This window comes from Rhodnius prolixus, unplaced genomic scaffold, assembly GCF_049639745.1.
Source record: "Rhodnius prolixus isolate KJV_2025 unplaced genomic scaffold, Rpr scaffold_4, whole genome shotgun sequence".
NCBI lineage: Eukaryota > Metazoa > Arthropoda > Insecta > Hemiptera > Reduviidae > Rhodnius > Rhodnius prolixus.
The window spans coordinates 13,605,215-13,615,804 of NW_027411614.1; positions in this window are offsets into that span (position 1 = coordinate 13,605,215).

A 10,590-nucleotide genomic window follows, 5' to 3' on the forward strand; every position below is an offset into this window, starting at 1 on the left:
AAAAAAAAAATCTTCTGACTGTGTTTTGGGATGCTCACCAAGTTTATGTGACCGATTTTCCTGCATCCAGGGGCAACGGTAAATTCTTCTCGGTACGTACAGACTCTAAGAAACCTCCGACGTCGAGTTTGTCGTGTTAGAGGCAGCTTGGCACCAATAATCTTGCAACATGACAACGCTCGTCCTCACACCTCACGCGGCGAAACTGCAGAGGCTCTAGAAAAACTGAAGTTTGAACCAATTCCAAACCCTCCTTATTCCCCGGATCTTGCCCTCTGCGATTTTTATTTGTTTCCTCTACTCAAGAGAGACCTCAAGGGTAATCACAACTTCTCAGACGATGAGCTGAAGGCAGCTGTCAATTCCTGGATTCAAGAAAAGTCAAAAGAATTCTTAAGTGACGGAATGGAAAAGCTTGTTTCACGTTGGGAGAAAAATACTAGCGTTAATGGTGACTACATTGTAAAGTAATACATAATTGTGAAGCTTAAGAATTGTACTTTAATATACTTTCTGTCCGAACTTGATAACTCTTTCCTTTCCCCCTCTCCTAGCATGTGTGCATTACTTTTCAGCCAACCCTCGTACTTAATAGATACTTATATTTTATAGATAATAATATACCTAAGCTAATATTAACTATTGTAATTCTATGTTTAGCTGTTGAAGATGGCAAAGGAAGGCCGCAATATAAGAAAAAGAATAAGTAACAATAAAAATTAAATTAGATCAGTAATAAAGGTTTATCACTAACCCGAAAAATCCTCTATTCTAAAAAGTTCCCGCATAGAAATCTGGAATAATTATGCATCAAATTATCTCAGTTTTTCTCACTTCTACTAATTCCTGTATGAACATTCTCCCAACTGAACGTAACGGTTGTCCTATCTTTTGAAGAATTAGAATATTCTCGAGGATTTTTGGTGTGAAATGGTTACCGTTCTCGTAGTTAAATGTTTGGCCAAGGTATTTCGACAAGGTATATGCGTACTTGAGAGTAATTTAAGTTTTAGTGGTAATGTGTGTAAAAGTCTAAATGATTTGAACTTAAAGTGAATAATAATAATTCAATAAGAAAACAGCAATCTTTTTTTACTTTTTAAATAAAGGAATAAATATTTTATTAGATTGAAGGCACCAAACCGTGTGGGAAACCGTATTTTATATATGAAATTTCACTAAAGGGAATGTAATGTGTTAGAGGAATTGGCTTACCTAGAGTACCTGGAGTAGAATGCCAATGAGAACAGATTGCCGGTGGAAATGAAATACAGAAGAGCAGAAGTGTGTGTGAACAAGCTTTTTGAAGGAACTTTAGTGAGCAATTCCCAGTGGAAAGAGAAAGGAAAATATAGATGAGGAAGAAGAAGCAGAAGACAGTCTGTTAGGAAGAAGAGTGTGATGTAGTAGGATAGCAGCACCAGGGAGGTATGTGGGACGTGCCGGCAAGACAAGTGGAGAACCTGGCACAAGCCAATTTATTCCTGCTGGCCGTTATTTGTTTCATTACACTCTAGCACCCCCTGCCAGGACTAATTCCTTCGACAGCACAGACAAACCAACAATCCAATTGGGTATATTAGAACAACTGTCCTCCTCCTTCTCTTCTATACACTTTATTGGAGAGGCCAAACTATGTCGCCAACAGCACCACAATACTCAATCCTTTCCAAAAACACTGTTATACTACAGCTTTATAAAACTTGCAACGATTCGATATAATATCCACATTACATTGTAACTTTCATTTTGTACAGATTTTAACGAATATTATTCTTTTATTGGATATGTGAGTTGGGGTAATTCAATGAAACAGCCATGAAACTGAACGATTCGATATCTTTTAACATCCTTTCAAAAACTATCAGTTTTATGTAAAACTTTAAATGCCACCAAGTATTAAAAATGTACGAAAACTACGATTTTAATTTTATCCATTTTACAATGGACGCTTCATTCAGTAAACTTCCAAATTCCTTATCCCAAGATATTTTCCTGTATGTATCCTTAACAACCTTTTTTTTCGAACACACTAAACCTTTTTTCTACTCGCTTAAGAGACCAGTACTCAGAACCGTACGTCATTACGAATCTGATAATTTTTTTGTATACGGAAATCCGTTGGTACTATAGGCAAATTTTATTTTTTACAGAAATTAGGAAAATATTTTTTTTTTGTAGTCTAACGACGCATAAAGTTGCTGTAAATGTATCCTTCTTTTGATTTAGGAAGTCCTGTCCAAGAAATCAGATACAAGAATCCTTAACAAAAACTTACAGTTTAAAAAGTTAAGTATAAGGGTTGATTAAACGCCAAAAGGTACACAAATCAGCAAGTACCCAACATTTCATTAATACTTCATTGATATTATTTAAGTAATTTTACCGCATTAATTTTCATTAATATTTTTTAAGAATTTATTAGATGTCACATACTCTTATGCTGGCCATTTTCATCTACAAAATATTTGTTCAAGTAGCACACCATTTAACTTAGATTGACTGTAATATCTATTTATCTATAATAATCAAACTATTAATTACAAATGAAAAAGAAAACGTTATAAAAAATAAAAAAATATGAGGCTAAAAAATTCATAAACTTTTTTAAAAATTGCTCACACCAACATACATCAATGATTTTATTTATTTTTATTTTTAAGTAAAAATCGTCGGTTTAAGTTCATTCTTCGATTAAAGTAATTGTTATTGTATGAAGTAGTCAAACGTTTGTAATAATAGGTAATAATTATCTGGCTTTATCGCAAATAATATAGTTTTCTTCAATTACACTCTCAATGTAGGTGTTCTTCCCACAATGTTGTGTATATGTAATATAAAATAAATAAGATATGCATATTTTTAGGACAGCTAATTATTCCAGTATTTTACCATAAGTAAAATTAGGGGGACTAAATTAAATTACAATTGAGAAATGAATAAATAATGTTGAATAATCTACTTGTTATTAACTGTGTGTTATTTGTCCTCACGAATATTTCGGTAAGACGAATTCAAGACTGAAATATTGCTTTAAATCCTCCGTGATTCAAATTTAAACAGTAGCCGACTCTAAATTTGTCTTTTTCTAATTTAACATGCATGTATATGTGACAACTTCAGAATCAGAAGAATAATTTGGAATAGAGTTAAAATAAAGTACCTATTTAAAAACGAAGATATAATATACATTTTATCACAATTATAACTATTATGAATGAACTGGCCAGCATAAGGGTCTGTGACATCTAATAAATTCTTAAAAAATATTAATGAAAATTAATGCGGTAAAATTACTTAAATAATATCAATGAAGTATTAATGAAATGTTGGGTACTTGCTGATTTGTGTACCTTTTGGCGTTTAATCAACCCTTATACTTAACTTTTTAAACTGTAAGTTTTTGTTAAGGAGATTTTTGTACCTTTTGGACAGATTTTCCTTTTTGTCTATTAGCAAAGTTACATATCTGCTTTACAGATTGGATTTTTTTAAAATTTGGAATAAGCTATTCTATCATTATAACCTGATAAGGTGTTAAATCGGAACCGTAACTACCACTGGAGAGATCTTTTTAAAGAATGGTTATAGTTGCGGTCCCCAAACCATCCTCAATAACAATTTTTTTGAGAAAGCCTTTTTATATAAAATAGGAAGGTATTTGTACGTAAATAGCAAAATTAAACTGCGATTTCAGTACTTCCTTTTAAGAGGAGCAAGAAAAATAAACTGCGATTACAGTACTTCTTTCTAAAAGGCAAAGATTTTGAATCGAACGACAATTCATTGATGTAAATCGGTTCACTCATTGATAATTTTAACGATTGCAGTACTTCCTCTTAGTAGGTGTAAGAGCATGATGGCACTTCACAGCCACGTAGAGGAGCTTTAATCACTTCTTCGTGCTAAATTTTATCAAAATCGGGTTAAGCTTTGTAGAAATATTGGTAATAATAGTTTTAGAAAGGGCCTTATTTGGGTGGGGCAAACTCCCCTCCTTATGAGGCATATCGTCGAGACTTTTAAAGTACAAATCTGTACAAAATTTCGATTCGATTAACACTCCATTCATGAAAATCGGTTCACGTGTCGATAATTTGAAACGATTGCTATACTTCCCCTTAACAAGTGTAAGAGCAGATCGTCGCTTTATTGTTAGGTAGGGGAGCCCTAACCCTATCATCCTACCAAATTTTATCAAAATAGGGCCAAGATTTACAGAGTAATTAGTAATAATAATTTTGGAGGGGGCCTTACATAAAGGGGGCTAACTCCTCTCCCATTCGATGTACAGGGCCGAGACCCCCAAAAGGCACATCTACATAAAGTTCCGAATCGAATGACACCTCATTCATGAAAATCGGTTCACGCGTTTAGGCGCTACGTTGTTTACAAAAAAGGTAACAACAAGAACAACAAGAAGAAGAAGAACAAGAACAAGAACATTTTTTGAAAAAGCCGTTTTTGCTCATTTTCGGCAACTTTTTTCTCGAAACCTATTAGATCTGGGTGGTTGCAAAAAAATTATAGTTATAAAGGAGAATTTGGAGTAAGATTTAAAGAAAATTTGGGAATTTTATCTTTTATAGAAAAATAGAAAAAAATTGTCAAAGTTGGGTGTTTTTCAACGTTACACTTTTTCGTGCAGTTTTTGATGGTCAACCCTTATACAACTGTCCTACCGGACAGTTTTAATTTAAAATGTTTGTAAAATGATCTGTTTGAAGAATACTAATTTATGTGACCATTGTGGCAAATGATGCTTTTCTTAAGAGGGTAAACTATAGCTTCGCAAGCCTTTATTAAGACTTAAGGGTTGAGTAAAAAACATTTAAGGGACCATTGCGTGTATGCAAAAATCGCAGTTAATTAACTAGCATTTTCTTTTTTACTTTTTTCTTTTTATTTTTTGTTCAAACAATCCTTTTTTGACACCCTAGATACTGGTAGACCCAAGTGCAGAGTAACTATGCAGCGTTGGAAACCAGAAGATCTCTGAGTACGCATTGTTATTCTTAGGCTAAACAATATCGCCCTTTGTTGTAAATAACCCTGTACCCTCTGTTTAACTAAGAGTTAACTTCCATTTAATTACGGTAATCGTTAAAAGAAGAACAAACATGTGACTTTTTTTTCTTTAGAAGAAGCAAATTGCTAACTCTTTCTATTGCGTCAGACTTGAAAATTAAAATTTAAAGTGAATAGAAATTTTTAAAACTGATTTTTTTAAGCATTCCAAAAATGCCATTAGCGTTGAATATCTGCGATAATAGTACAGAAACGGGCACTGAAACTTATTAGTTTAAGTGTACAAATGGTTCTTTCCAATCCAATTGAAGCAATTTCACTTCTGTTGAATCTACTTTTAAATGCTCTGAGGATCGTCTAGCCTTAATGATACGTATCAACCTCAAACCAGCTCCTACACCGTAATGTTACATTTATTTCCCAAGCTATAAAATCTAATTACCATCACTAGATTCTTTCAGTTTCCCTATTTTATAAATAAGTCGCCATTTAAAAATTCCATAATTTAATAGTGATTGAAGCGTTTTACCTAATTACGGTCTCAGTTTTAATTAAACTGAAACTTATTAGATAATTACGTCAAAGTGATGAAATCTCTATTGAAAATTGAATTACACACTTTATTAGTAATCGATTTAGTATTATTACCCAATTTTTATGCAACTTGTAGAAATTGAACTCTTCTTTGTGTAAACTTGAATATAATTTTATAATATTGTAAATGAAAACGAGTGCTGCAAAAGCAATCTGAACAAAATCAATACCCATAACCTTATTCAAAGATAATCATAATCTCCTGGTAGAGAAAGTTATCTTAGGGACCTTCCTGGATCCTACTGATCCTTTTTTGTTTTCCTATTTCCTGTGAGGTACTGATATTTTTACACTGTTCATCTCCAAATTCTTCCCTTATTTAGCTTGTTCCATCTCAATTTAAATGCCAAATACCCTAAACATTCGCTTCATTATTAAGTTTCAAGTTAATCTAATTTAAATTAATTTATAAGTTTTATCCTGCACTGTAAGTCATTTTTTAAAATAATAATTGAGTTTTTTTTTGGTTATGTCAAAGCTGATCAAAATTAACGTTTATTTAAGGGTAGATTGCATGTTTTTGTAAGAATAATTAAAATTTAGAAGTAAGGCATCAAAGGGATCGATTGTTGAGTTCGAACTGTCACCATCATAGTGAGGCCATTGTAATCACTATTAGGGCTTTGTAAACATTCAATTTACTATTTAATATTCAAAATTTGATTGATCTATTAAAAGAGACTTTATAAATGCATTGATTATTTAATATTTCTATTAGTATAGATTAAATTTGTTACTGATAAAAGTTTCTTAACAGTTTACACAATCGCTCGAAGAACTTTTCATTTTCCAACTTCGAATCTTGAAAGATTTTTATTATTAATACAATTTTCTAGATTATGGAACTGCTTATTACGCGAAATGTTCTTTAGGGGAAATCAAACCTTCATCCATCCTCAGAATGCTCTAAAAAAATAATTTTGAACAAATTTTATTAATCTTGATGAGTAGGTACATAACATTAGAGACAATAATTGTAGGTAGAGTTTTTGAAAAATCTTTGCAAAGTGCCAAAATTGTGTTCACTTTTTTCAAATTTAAACAGATTTATCGCTCTATTTATAAATACGAGGGTCGTTTGAAAAGTCCGTGCTAAAATAAAAACTACTTAATTTTTTGGTGTAAACCTTTTTTATTTTTCAACATAGTCTCCTTTTAGGCTTATACACTTCGTCCAACGCTGCTCTAGTTTGTTGATCCCTTCCGAATAATAGGATTTGTCCAAGTCTGAAAAATAGCCATTCGTTTCTGAAATCACCTCCTCGTTTGAATAAAATCTTTTTCCCGCCAGCCATTTCTTCATATTGGGGAAGAAATAGTAGTCCGAGGGAGCCAAGTCTGGAGAATAGGGGGGATGTGAAACGAGTTGGAACCCTATTTCCATTAATTTTGCGAACACAACTGCTGAGGTGTGAGCTGGTGCGTTGTCGTGATGGAAAAGGACTTTTTTGTGGGCCAATCGTGGGCGTTTTTCTTGCAGCTCGGTTTTCAAACGGTCCAATAACGATGAATAATATGCACCTGTAATAGTTTTACCCTTTTCCAGATAGTCGATGAGGATTATTCCTTGCGAATCCCAAAAGTCAGTTGCCATAATCTTTCCGGCCGAAGGAACGGTCTTCGCCTTTTTTGGCGCAGATTCCCCCTTGGTAACCCATTGTTTAGATTGTTCTTTGGTCTCAGGAGTGTAGTGATGTATCCATGTTTCATCCACAGTGACGAAACGACGCTTAAAGTCCTGCGGATTCTTCTGGAACAGCTGCAAACCGTCCTTGCAACACTTCACACGATTTCGTTTTTGGTCAAGCGTGAGCAATCGCGGCACTCATCTTGCGGATAGCTTTGTCATGTCCAAATGTTGATGCAAAATATTATGTACCCGTTCATTCGAGATGCCCACAGCACTCACGCAATCTCACGCACCTTCACTCTTCTGTCATCCATCACCATATCATGGATTTTATCAATGATTTCTGGAGTAGTAACCTCAACAGGGCGTCCAGAACGTTCAGCGTCACTTGTGCCCATATGGCCACTCCGAAAATTTTGAAACCACTTATAAACTGTTCTAATAGAAGGTGCAGAGTCACCATAATGTTTATCAAGCTTCTCTTTAGTCTCCTCAGGCGTTTTGCCTTTCATAAAGTAGTGTTTAATCAACACACGAAATTCTTTTTCGTCCATTTTTTGAAAATCACTCGACTTCCTCGATTCAAACGAATGCCAAACACAAAGAAATAGACCGATCTGGCTGAAACTTGGTGTGTGTTCTTCCAAGAGATGCTACTAACTAAACATAACCAATGATACGCGACAGTAGTGCTATCTCTCTGACTTTGCACGGACTTTTCAAACGACCCTCGTATATGCAGAATTACACTGAAATATCAATTTAGAGGGAACCTTACCATCCTCTGTGAGTTTAAGTAGAATAAGATTGAAAGGAAATAGTTAGTGTTTTGTGATTAAATTTCAAAAAAAAGAGAAAATCTGTTCAGCATAATATTAGTTTTGGTTAAGAAAATTCGATCGCCTGAAGGGTCCCAATGAAAATATTTAGTTTCATCTTTCCTCAAACAATTTTTGTGGTTTTTGAGAAGATCTGTAAAAAACACACTAACATACAGACAATTCTTTATCTAAAAACCAATTTTTATGACTCAAAAGCCTCAAAATGGATATTTTGGCTGAAACTTCTATGACATAAATTTGGTATCATTGCGATAACTTAATTTTTTTTCTTAGCTAGTGAGAGATAGTTCAAAATTAAGACAAAAAAAAGCAAAATAAATGTCAGTAAGGCAATTAGAAAGCCCATCAGAATGGCTGACAGGCGAAACAAAAAAAAGAAAGATGAAGAAAAGAAGCTGTAACAAATGAGGAACATACGTACAGGGTGCTGACATAACTACAGGGAGGTCTGCCCATGTCCCACGTACAAAAACAATTTCTTTGCAGTAGAGGACGTTCCATTTGGGAAACATGCTCTCTAAATTGCATTTTATAAAACCCACTTATTAAAGCTTCTGTTTTCTCTTAGTTCACCTAAGAAGAGCAAATAAAGCAAACAAGAAGATATTTTAATATTAAAGAAACAAAAAACAAAAATGGGTTTTACTTATTGGTGGGTGCGTCAGTGGCCATCATAACTCAAACTGAAAATCGAAGAATGTTCAAATTCTATATTTGTTTTAACGCCCTTAAGGAAGTCCGGCAATTGGCTTTTAGACAAAATCAGCAAATACAAAATGCCACTCTTTTGAAACGATTTAGGGATTGGATGTATAGGAAATTGATATTATCAATTAATGATTGTGATACAGGAGGAACAAGTGGTGTGAACGGATGCTGAGTGTCTTCACGAAGTGCCTGGCTGAAATGGTGAACGGTTGATAAGCCCAGTAGGTAATAGGATGATCTTGATGTATCTGCCTGATTTCAAGTCCATATACCTGAAATTGGGAATATCGGTGTTCGATCCTCGATGGGATGTGCGGCCCTCCGGCCTAGAATTTATCTGTTGGTGCTAATAGCGCAGCATTGTCCGGTTGGCAGCACTAGAGAAGACAACGGAGAGGGGGCTCCAGCATGTGCCTGGGAGCTCGAGCCAGTTGCTCTTGGAGCTTCTCACAGGATCCTTAGGCTGTGTCACTTTGTACGACGCTTGCAGCCAAGTCCAGCCATGTGGCCCCGCAAACGCCGAAGTATCTCTCCCTGCCAAGAGTTCTGTATCTGACTGTAATATTGAAATTTTATGGCCATCGTCTTCCTGTGTCATTCCCAACAGTGTTTAAATTGTAGAGCATTAAAGGCCAAGCACGTGCTGATGTGAGCTATATGTCTGGTTATAGGGTTCTGAACTGTAAGTTGTAATAAGTAATTATGGTCTAGACATTATGGTATTTTCTTTGTACTTTTACCAAATTGAAAATATAAATATATTTGTTCTTTTTAAGTGAAGGTGTTCTGGGTGTTGGTGGCACCCCCACCCTTCCCTTTCCTTTAATTTGTTATTTTATTTTATTTGTGCTGCTCTCTCAAATTGCCTAGGAAAGTCTAACACATTGTCCCTCAGTCAGTTCAAAAATCTTTCAATCGGATTGTTAGAAATGTTGTTCCTCCCTTATTCTTGCTATCTAGACTGCATATTCTTTAGCCGTACTTTGATCTACTACTACAGCACCAGAGTAAGGTGCTTAGAGCTTAGGAATCCTTACAGTTAGTCGAATAAGTAAGTATTTTAAAAAATTAAATACAATTTGGTCGCGCCTAATTCATATTTTATTTCCAAAGTAAATTAAAAACCTAATATTCATCATAATCAATAAATAAACCAGGTTTGCTGTTGGCTTATAATTAGCTTATTGCCATACTGTTGAAGGTGTGCCACCGAAACGCTCTCACCAATCCTTGTGCAAAGCATTTGGTTGATCCCTTTTCTGTTTGTAACTAACCTCCATTCCCTTCTTAACGTAAACGGCAACCTATTCAGTCCTGCTGTGAATAATGAGCTAGGTGTTGGTAGAAGTTGGGCCTAAACAAAGTGAACCATGCCGGTTCTACTAACAACAATAAACACCCCCGTACACCTTTCATTTGTTGAACCTTTGTCCTCTACTACAACCTACTCTCCTTTGTAATTATACTCTGTAATTATAACTTTTCTAAATATAATAGAAATTTATCATTTTTCATTTTAATAAGTTAGACATTTAGTAATAAATTTACCTTTGACAAGTTTTTAAATATTCAAATTTCTGTGATCATGTTCAGTAAGTTTTTTATTTAAAAAAAAATACCTATTCTTTATTGTAAACACTTTTTTCATTATTTATTTGTGTGTATTGCTCATAACCCGTTCTTTTCTGGGGTTCCAAAAAAGCAACTTTTGGACATATCTATCTACTATTGGCTTCTAATATCTGCAATTATTAACATATTGATGTTAAAAGCACCCCTACCTTTTTA